Here is a 9,257-nt window from a genome sequence, read left to right on the forward strand (position 1 = left end):
GGGACAGGCCTGTTATCCCAGCTACTTAGGTGGCTGTGGCAGGAGGGTCTCAAGATAAAGGTCTTCTTTGGCTACAGAGTGAGTTCAAGGCCAGCCTGGGCAACCTAGGGAGACCCTTGTCGTAAATAAGGATGTAGCTTAGTTGGTAGACTACTTGCCCATTATGCACAGAGCCTGGGCTTTATCTCCAGCACCATGTAAATGAGCAGCATTTGGAAGGTTCAGAAGTTCAAAGGTCACCCTCAGCCACATAGGAAGCTGGAGGCCCAGGACACATCAAACCTTGCCTCAAAAATAAAGTCAAATAAAATAAAATGTAAAGAAAGGGCTCAGGATGCAGTTACACAGTAGGACACTTGTCTCGAATATGTGAAGGTCTGGAGTCCGGCACCACAAAAAGATGTAGTGAGACTTATCTGAGGTGCTGAGAGACTGTTAGCTAAGTGACACAAACGGCCCCTGGAGCTGGAAGAGGTCTGGGCATGAGTTCCTTGCGAGGCCTGGAGAGGGGTCACAAGTCTGACTTCAGCCCTCTGCGATCCATTTCAGACTCCTGGCTTTTCAGAACTGTAAAGCGATACATAAATAAACACATGCGGCTTTGAGCCCTCAGATTTGTGGTAGCTTGTCACCATCATCGGAGGATTACGGCCCGCTTATCGTACTTGTTCCTGAACAGACAGTCCTTAAGTGGCACCTGCCTAGAATCCCAGGACTTAGGAGGATGACTGCCAGTCTGAGCTACACAGCAAGATGTGGTCTCAAAAGAGCAATAACAACAATACTCCACCCAATCATTTTCTGAGAGTTTGTGTAGATCATTTTGTCTCCCAGATCTCCTCCTCGCCCTCACCAACCTCTGCTCTGAACCCCAGAGTTTCCCCTGGGACTCCTAGCCTTGGCCTTGGCCTCCGGCTGTGTTCGGCCACGAGGTGTCCAGTGAGTACTATGGTTATGGGAGGAGAGAAATAGGCCACTTCTTCTCCATCCCTGTGGTCTGTCTTTCCCTTTGTGGTTGCACCCTCCATCACACCAGCTCCTGGTGGGCAGCATCTGTGGGATTTAGGCTCTGGGCTCTGGGCTCCAAGAGTGTCTGCCCTTTTGCCCCTTCAGCCCTGGAGACAATAGCTTCCCTCCATTGCTGGTCTCTGGGTGCTTCCTCAAGGTCCCTGTGGCCTCCCCCTGTCCCATAACCCTGGCTGGCAGTCCCTTCATAGAGCCTACACTGGACATTGAGTTGGATATTAAGTTCCCTGTGGGGACTTTGCACAACACAATGAGCAAACATGGTTTCTTTACTGGGACCTGTTGGGATGAGTGAAGGGTTCTGAGGGCTGACAACAGCCATCAGTTATAGGAGGGCATTTTTATACTGGACTTCAATGAAGCAGAGTTCATTGGCTCATAGGGGACACTAGCCTGTTGGTGGGCTTTGGCTGGCCATGCAGAGTTCTCAGCTGACTGTGTCCGACAGAGATCTTGCTGTGAGCCCTTGAAAGAAAGCCTCTGGTCCACAAGGTCACCTGTAAGTGCCTCACCTCTAGTAGGAATGGCCTTTGCTCTCACAGAACCCCTTACATCAGGGGACAGGGAGATCCGCTCACTCAGCTCTCTTGTCAGTCAGCTGTGGGTGAGGAGGCAGAGCCATGGAGTCTGGGCCCTTGGGAGGTGGGATCGTGTAAGGCTGTCTCCTCTCCAAAGCTGGGGTCTGGGGTGTGGCGTGGGCTGGCTTCCTTGAGCATGTTATCTGATTTAAACCTTGCCACAACTCTTCAAGGCAACTACCAATTGTCCCTTTTTTCAAATGAGGAAGGGAAGGCTCCATGGAAGCTCAGGCTAAAATAGCCCTTGTAGCATCACCTCTAGCTCCAGCAACACTTATCATAATAACAGTTTTCAGTACTTGGCTTTCAGAGCTACCTCTTCATTTAAATTTCACATTCTTCCCCAGCACATCCAGGATACAGAAATTCTCATTCCCATTTCACAGATGAGGAAATCAAAGTCTAGAGATTGCCCATGGCACAATCTGCCTTCTTTTAAATTTTGATCTTCTGCATATGGCCTCAGAGGGGGACTTTCTAACCCAGTAGCCATACTTATTTGAGTCTATTGCCTTTAGTGTTAGCAATTTAGTAGAGGGGAAGGGTTTTGCAGGACAACCCTTGTCCCCTCCTTCTGTCCAGGAGCTAGGATGGCTGTAGTCTCAATGGAAATAAAATCTCCTAAGTACTGGACACTGTCCAGGTGACACTCTCTTTATCCCCCTGGCTTCTTACCAGCTTCAGAAAATGCTTAGACTGTCTCTGGGTGGGATCACAGCACCAATGACATTTGGAAGGGTTGAGGACTGGGGATTTCTATGCTGAGCATCCCAGTTGGACAGCTGGAAACTTGTGTGAACACAGTGGCCAGGGAACAGGAAGTGCCTAGTGGCTCAGCTGTGGGTGTGGGACCTTCAGGGGTTGCCCATATTCCTTGCCATCCTTTGCCATTCCTTGCCATGATGCCCCAACTCTGGGGTCATGTTCATGATAAATTCCAAAAATATGACAGTGCCTGCCCTGCCTTCCGTCAGTCTAAGAATGCCAAGAAGATTCCAGATTCGAAGACAAAGAATGTGCCAATGTGGAGCATAGCCCAGGACAGGGGACACGAGTCTCTGAGAGCCTGAGTGTGGCTGAACTCAACTCTGCCCTGATAGGTAAGGATCTTGGGGGCTCTTGGAGTCTGTATCTAGAGTGGCCACGGTTCAAGGTGCCAGAGACAAGACACCCAGGCCAGAGTCTGGGGACTGAGAGGTGGCTCTGAAGGCCAGGCTGACTGGGCATCTGAGTAGGATGGGACAGGGCCCCATGGCTCTGTTGCTGTTCTCTGGGTTCCCTTTGAGACTCCAAACATAGTCCTAGCTATGAGACCTTAACTCCAGGACCTCCTATTCCCACCGGCTTGCTGTTCCTTCCTATCTAGGTCATACAACATCACTTCCTCAGGAAGCTCAGAGAGCACAAGATTACACAGTCACTCGCATGCTAGCACATACCTTATCTAGGCCTCTGTGTCTGTGGACCCATGGGAAGGTGGGCACAAACCACACCATACACAAAAATGAAAAGTGTGCTGGGAGGAAAGGATTTAAGAAGCTGTAAGAGGGTGTGTGTGGAGGGACAGACTGGCATGCAGCCTGAGTCCCACAAGGAAGCCCTTTTTTCTCATTCATCCACTGTGGGAGATCAGGCAAGGTCCCCCTTTCCCCTTGTTCCCATCTGTCCCTAGGACTTGGCCTCAAAGGGGATGTGAGCTGGGCTCAACCTTGAATCTACAGATTGCAGGCAGAAGGAAGGCTTTTGACACTGCTGAAGAGGGGCTGTGGAGGAGCTGGAGTGTCTCTGGGGCTCCCTGGGACTAGGTTCTGGCTTTGTAGCTGAACAGATGTAGGAAATTTGGCTCCAGCTAGAGCCCCTCAGCGGGGCACAAGGCCAGGCAGGGTCTTGGGTTTGTCCTCCCCTGCCACAGGCATCTGATGGGGCCTCGCTTAAGCCTGAGTAGATTCTAGCTGCCAGGTTCTGGCTTTGTGGAGGCTGTTCACTATCCTGGAGGGCTCTGGGGGTTAGGAAAACTAACTAACTAACTAACTAGCTAACTAACTAACTAACTAACTAACTAACTGTCCTCTCCTCTCTCTCTGTCTCTCTGTCTCTCTGTCTCTCTGTCTCTCTGTCTCTCTCTCTCTCTCTCTCTCTCTCTCTCTCTCTCTCTCTCTTTCTCTCCCCCTGGATCCTCATATCCTTCAAGGAGCCTGTTTAAGTCCCCAATGGCCCTGGATATAGGCGTGTTCCCACAGCACCTCCACAAAGGTGACTCCTGAACAAGGCCTCTCCCCTACCTGGCCTATGGCCTTCAATGAGGACAAGGGCTGGATCTGGCAGCTAAGCGGAGGCCCAGGGAGGGCCTCTGAGGACGGAATGCTCAGCCCCACCCCAGCCCCCCTGCAGACTGTGGACTCCAGCCTGGAGGCCTGGGTCAGGGATGAGGGGCAGGGCGGTGGGCGGAGATGGCTCAGAACATGTAGGGGTGTGCCTGCGTGTTCAGTGGCTTTGGAGCCTGAGCGCTGTGTGTGGCCCTGGGCAGCTCTTGCTGCCTACCCCACACTTTGAGCCTCAGCTAGGACAGGAGTGGGGTCTAAAGGTACAAGCACACACACACACACACACACACACACACACACACACACACACAAACACACCGCCTTCTCCAGTGATTCCTATACTGCCTTCCTGAGGGCCCATGTTTGCAACTGGGTTTTGTCAGTGGGCATCGGGAGGATGGGAGAGTGAAGCCCATCAGCTATGAGCTGGCCCCGTGGGGCTCTGTCCTCCTTTGTAGCTCAGTTGGGCCCTGAGACCTGTTCTTAGGGGTCCCAGACCTGCTGCTGCCCTGGGGTTATTTCCTGGCTTGGCTCCCTTCTGTGTCTCCCCTGTCTAAGCTCTTCTTGCAGCTCCCCAACCAGCTAGCAGAGCATGTCCCCTGCCAGCCCCTCCAGCTCTTCTATCTTCCACCCTCCTACCCCTCCCAACCCAAGGCATCCTAAAGGCTTCTAGAATGCACAATGCTTGTCCTATACCCAGCATGCTGGGGTGCCCCTCCCTAGCTTTGTTCCCTGTGTGAATGCAGCCCCAGGTCACCTCCTCCATGCAGTCTTCCGATTGCCACCAGCTCCCAGCGCAGCCTCTGCTTCCTAGCCTGAGCGTTCTCTGCCCTGAAACATTCTGGGTCAACTCTATATTTCATCCTAGCGTCCAGGTCTGGAACCTGAGGGTGTGGAATCTGCACCCCTTCCCGTGACTCAGTCTCCCATTCTGAAACTGCTTTCCATTCTCCTTTCACTCACACGATTTAAAAACCAGCATGCATATTTGCAGACAGCACCAGGGGTGGCCAGAGCAAACACCATCTGTGGTTTAACTGAGAAAAGCTCTTGCTTCTTCCCAAATAGGCCCTCTAACAGCCATCACATTGCTAGATCCCATCAAGATTTGATTCTTCAGGACAATGAGATCATCTTTCATACAGGTCCCCAGAGAGGATGCACATACCCCTGAGCAGTGAGCCTCTTAAGGCATAGTAGCCACACTAGATCTCAGAGGCTGCTGCTACTCATCTCTTCCCACACCCATGGCAGACATCACTAGTCAATCACAGTGATGTCTCCCTGTCTCCTGTGGACAGGCTCAAGCATCAGGCAGAGGACTCCCACCCCAGGGAGCCTTTCAACCTCCTCCGAGCTGGGGCTGTGGGGCAATGATGGGGAATCAGAACAAGGTCCTTATGTCTGTCTGTTTGAACCTGTCCTTTCACTCCTGGGTTTTGTGGTCTTGGCTCTAGGTTTTGCTGTATCTGGGCTTCAGCTGCTGCATCTCTAGTAAAGGCAACAAAAGCTGAATTCCTGGACAGGGGGATGAGAAGAGGCGAAGCCCAACGCAAGTGGGCAGGTATCTTGCTTGACTTCCGCCTACCTGTCCTCTCCAGTCTAGAGCTGTCCCTTCCCCTGGCTGCCTCACATCTGACCTCATTTCCTGGTCTTGCCTTAGGCTCATCTCCTGGTCCCCTGTTCTCCTTAAGGGATAATGTTATTCACCATTGTCTGTCCACCCCTGAGCCCCATTTGTCCCTGCCTGGCTGTGTATCTGCCAGGTGTGTGTGTGTCGGGGGGGGGGGGGTGTCCCTGGGTGGATTTAAGGACCATCCTCTGCCACAGAGAGATGGGAGACTGAGGCTGAATTTGTTTTCCCAGAATTCCAAGTTCCTACTCTTCCTTCAAGAAGCTCTCTGTAAATTCTCCTCTCAATGCCAACTTAGACCAGAGTTACGATGGGCTTTTTGTATTTTTCCAATAGCAGTAGAACCAGTCTGTAAGGGCAGTCCCCAGAGCCTCTAGGATCCTGGCTTGTCCTTGTGCAGGCTACTGTGGTCTAAGTCAGCTGATTGTCTCTTTTCTAAACTCCAATATGGAGTATGGCTATGGGGTCAGAAGACCTGGTCTCACTCCTATCCCCGTCCACTTTATACTACTGTGTGACCTCAGAATGTCTGCTTAGCCTCTCTGGACCTCAGAGGTCCCATCAGCCACATGGGAATTAGTCATGTCAACTGAGGGGTGCCCAAGAGGTGATAAAAGCACCTGGAAATGGTCCGCTCGGCCAGGGGCTTGAGTTTTTGTGGGGATGATGGCTCGTGTCTGCGGTCTCTGAGGTGGCTGTGTTACTGTGAGTCATCTAACTCTGAGAGAAAATAAGTGTGGCCCTTCTGGCTTCCTGCCCCATGTCCGGCCCTTGTTTGGCTGCACAATGGCTGGGCTGAGGCTACAGGGTGGACAGCTTAACCCCTTCAAGGTATGGGAACTTCTCCCAGCTCCTAGCTCTGAAAGCTAGAATTAGCAGGGCTCCCCTGAGGCTCAGCTGCCCCTGGGCCCCTTGGGGTCGCTCGGTACTTTCCAGTCCATACATGGCTGGGCTCAGGCCAGAGATGCAGGAGAGTTTTGTGACCCCCTTGCCCACCTGAGGACAGCTAATTGTTCTGGGCTGACACAAACCTTCCTGCTACTCAGCCTCCTCTGTGCCCTGCTCTGAAGAACCTAGCCTCCCACCAGCCTCCCAGACCCTCCAAGCTTTCCATGTGTCCCCATTACCTGCTCTTGGAGCCTTGCCTGACTATCTCATTCCTCCAGGGGTAGGGAACAAGCCACAGATGCCCGAAGGAGCTTGCAGCTTGGGCAGCTGAATATATGGCCTCTCACTTCAGCTTTTCCTTTCCCATGCTAGGTACGGCCCCCTGACAGGAGGTGAGAAGGGGGCTTGTGCCTGTGCTTTGGGGTTCCAAATTTTTATTGTATTCACAGCCACCTACTGCTCTGGGGCAGTGTGTAAATCCATCCACGATTCCCTGGCTATCTGCCTCTCGCTATGAGCCATTTCAAGAGCCAAGGGTGTAAATCACGTGTAAGGACTGTGAAGATGTTTCCCCCACTTTATGTTCTAGAAGCCAGAGACCCTGGGTAACCACAGGTACCAGAATGAGCCTGTGCTGTGGAGGGCGAGTTCTAGGTTCAAATCTTCATCCTGACTCGTCTCCAAATCTCAGTTGCTTTCTCTGAATACAGAGAGACTCTATCTACCTCCTTGGAACTGGATAGCAAATCCAGTAGCCACTGTTTTGGAGTATTCTTTTTACATGTACTGTCTTCACTGCCCACGACAGATTGTGAATAGAATTGCACCCAAAAATGGCCTCTCCTAATGAAGGTTTGGAGACCTTAGGTAATCTTCCCAAGGCCACACGGAAGTGAGTAGGCTAAGATCGGTGCTAAGAGTCACCGTCTCTAAGCCGGGCTTTTGGCTCAGAGGTCCTTGTCTCCAGGGCTTTCCAGAGACTTTGCTGAGCTGCACAGCCACATGAGCTCTTGAGCTCTAGACCCTGAGTATCTGGTATTGGGGGAGAAATGGCAGGCTGCTTTCCTGCTTGCAGCCGCCAAAGCACAAATTGGCCCGAGAGTCTGGGGGAGACGAGGGAAGAGATTTCACAAACAGGGCCCCAAGTGTCCAGAGCTGAGCCTCAGAATGCCCATCCTGAAAGTGGGAAACATGCCGGGCAGTGGTGGCGCACACCTTTAACCCCAGCACTCGGGAGGCAGAGGCAGGTGGATCTCAGTGAGTTCAAGGCCAGCCTGGTCTACAGAGTGAGTTCCAGAACAGGCTCTAAAGCTACACAGAGAAACCCTGTCATGAAAAAACCCCCACCACCCCCACCCCCCACCCACCCACCCCCGCAAAAAAAAAAAGAAGGAAAGAAAAGAAAGTGGGAGACACTGACAGAGGGAATGAGTACCCCTTTCAGTCCTCCAAAATCCTACCCCAGTCCCTTGAGGAGTTGTGGGTAGCGACGACGGAGGGTAAGTCAGACCTTGATAAACCTTCCCCTTTAGCTCTGTTCTTTGGGCAGAAGACAGAGCTACTCCTGGTAGACAGGGAAGCACAGAGCTATTGTTTGCCCACTCCACACAAAGCAGATCCCACTCAAATCCAAGGCCCAGGCCAGTCTTCTGCTCTAGCATGCTGGGTGACCCTGGGAATCCTGTCCTCTTTGAACCTATTATCCATAGAAACTTCAGGTCACTGGAGTCTCATGAGTGAGACAGTCTACTAGTAAGACTTCCGAGTCTTTCTCCCGCATTGGCTCTGAGATACATGTGCGTCCTTGCACACTAAGAGATATACATTCTTTAACCCTACTCTGGCCCCAGAGGAGACTCAGGCCCTGGAGAGGCTGTCATCCCCTAGGAGTCCTACCGTGTCCATCCTCTATATGAACAAGCCAGGACCCTCCTAGTTCGGGCTCAATGGGACAGGAGAAGAGGGAGGTTTGGGAGTCTCACTTACCGTGTCTGTGAGCTGAAGACTCTCCTCTCCTCAGACTGTCCAGGGCTGAGCTTTGTGTAGAGCTCTGCTGACTGCCTCAGGAGGGGAGAGGGGAGCCACACCCAGCCTGGGAGGGAGGCAGGTTTTCCAACTGGCCCTGGCCCACTTCCCCTCGGGATGGTTTCCTGTTATTGTTCCTTTGTGAGCTGCCTGCAGATCGGCAAGCCCTATGGTGGGCGGCCTCAGCCTCGTCAGCCTGGCCCTGTGGAGGCCTTGGACCCGCGGGTGTTCAACTCATACCTTAATTCCAGGTCTCACCCCTGGGGCTGAGGCTAGCACCAGCTGTGGGGCCCTGGACTTTTATCAGCACCTTCAACCATACCCTGAAGGCAGGTGTCATATCCCCCACTTAAAAGTTCAGAAAGCTGAAGCTTAGTGGGTCTGAGGAACTCCCAGCTGGACGGAGTAACCAAGACAGAAATCCAGCCTCAGCCTCTCCACAGAGATGGCTTTCCACAGTGACTCCATGGTACGATGTGACCAAAAGGGGGTAGTGGTGGCCTCAGGGTTGGGGTGGCTTAGAAATGAGGCCGATGATCATTTTCAGAACTGGAGTGCCTGTTGGCTTCTGGGCAAGGTGGTGTGGATTTCAGTTCCAAGACACCAGCCTGAGTCAGTTGGTGGGCACCATCTCACTTTACAAATATTGGGTGAAGCCAAAGAGATGTAGCTTTACTTCTGGTGTGACTGTGGGCCAGTCAGGGCTCTGTGCCTTGGTTTACTCATCTGTAAAATGGGTACAACCATGGGCTTGAGTCAGCAAAAGAGGAACTTAGAAGACAG

General features: G+C 52.4%; 1 protein-coding gene across 1 annotated transcript in view; it reads right to left on the minus strand.

Annotated features, from left to right (window-relative positions):
• Cdh5 (cadherin 5) overlaps positions 1-8,553 on the minus strand; it is a 42,827-nt gene extending 34,274 nt beyond the window's left edge. The window contains exon 1 of the mRNA XM_052728798.1: positions 8,436-8,553. The gene's annotated coding sequence lies outside the window, so the exon portion shown is untranslated. The remainder of the gene's footprint in view (positions 1-8,435) is intronic.
• Positions 8,554-9,257: the final 704 nt, after the last annotated feature.

Source organism: Peromyscus californicus, unplaced genomic scaffold, assembly GCF_007827085.1.
Source record: "Peromyscus californicus insignis strain IS unplaced genomic scaffold, ASM782708v3 Scaffold_8__1_contigs__length_139910024, whole genome shotgun sequence".
NCBI classification, from domain to species: domain Eukaryota; kingdom Metazoa; phylum Chordata; class Mammalia; order Rodentia; family Cricetidae; genus Peromyscus; species Peromyscus californicus.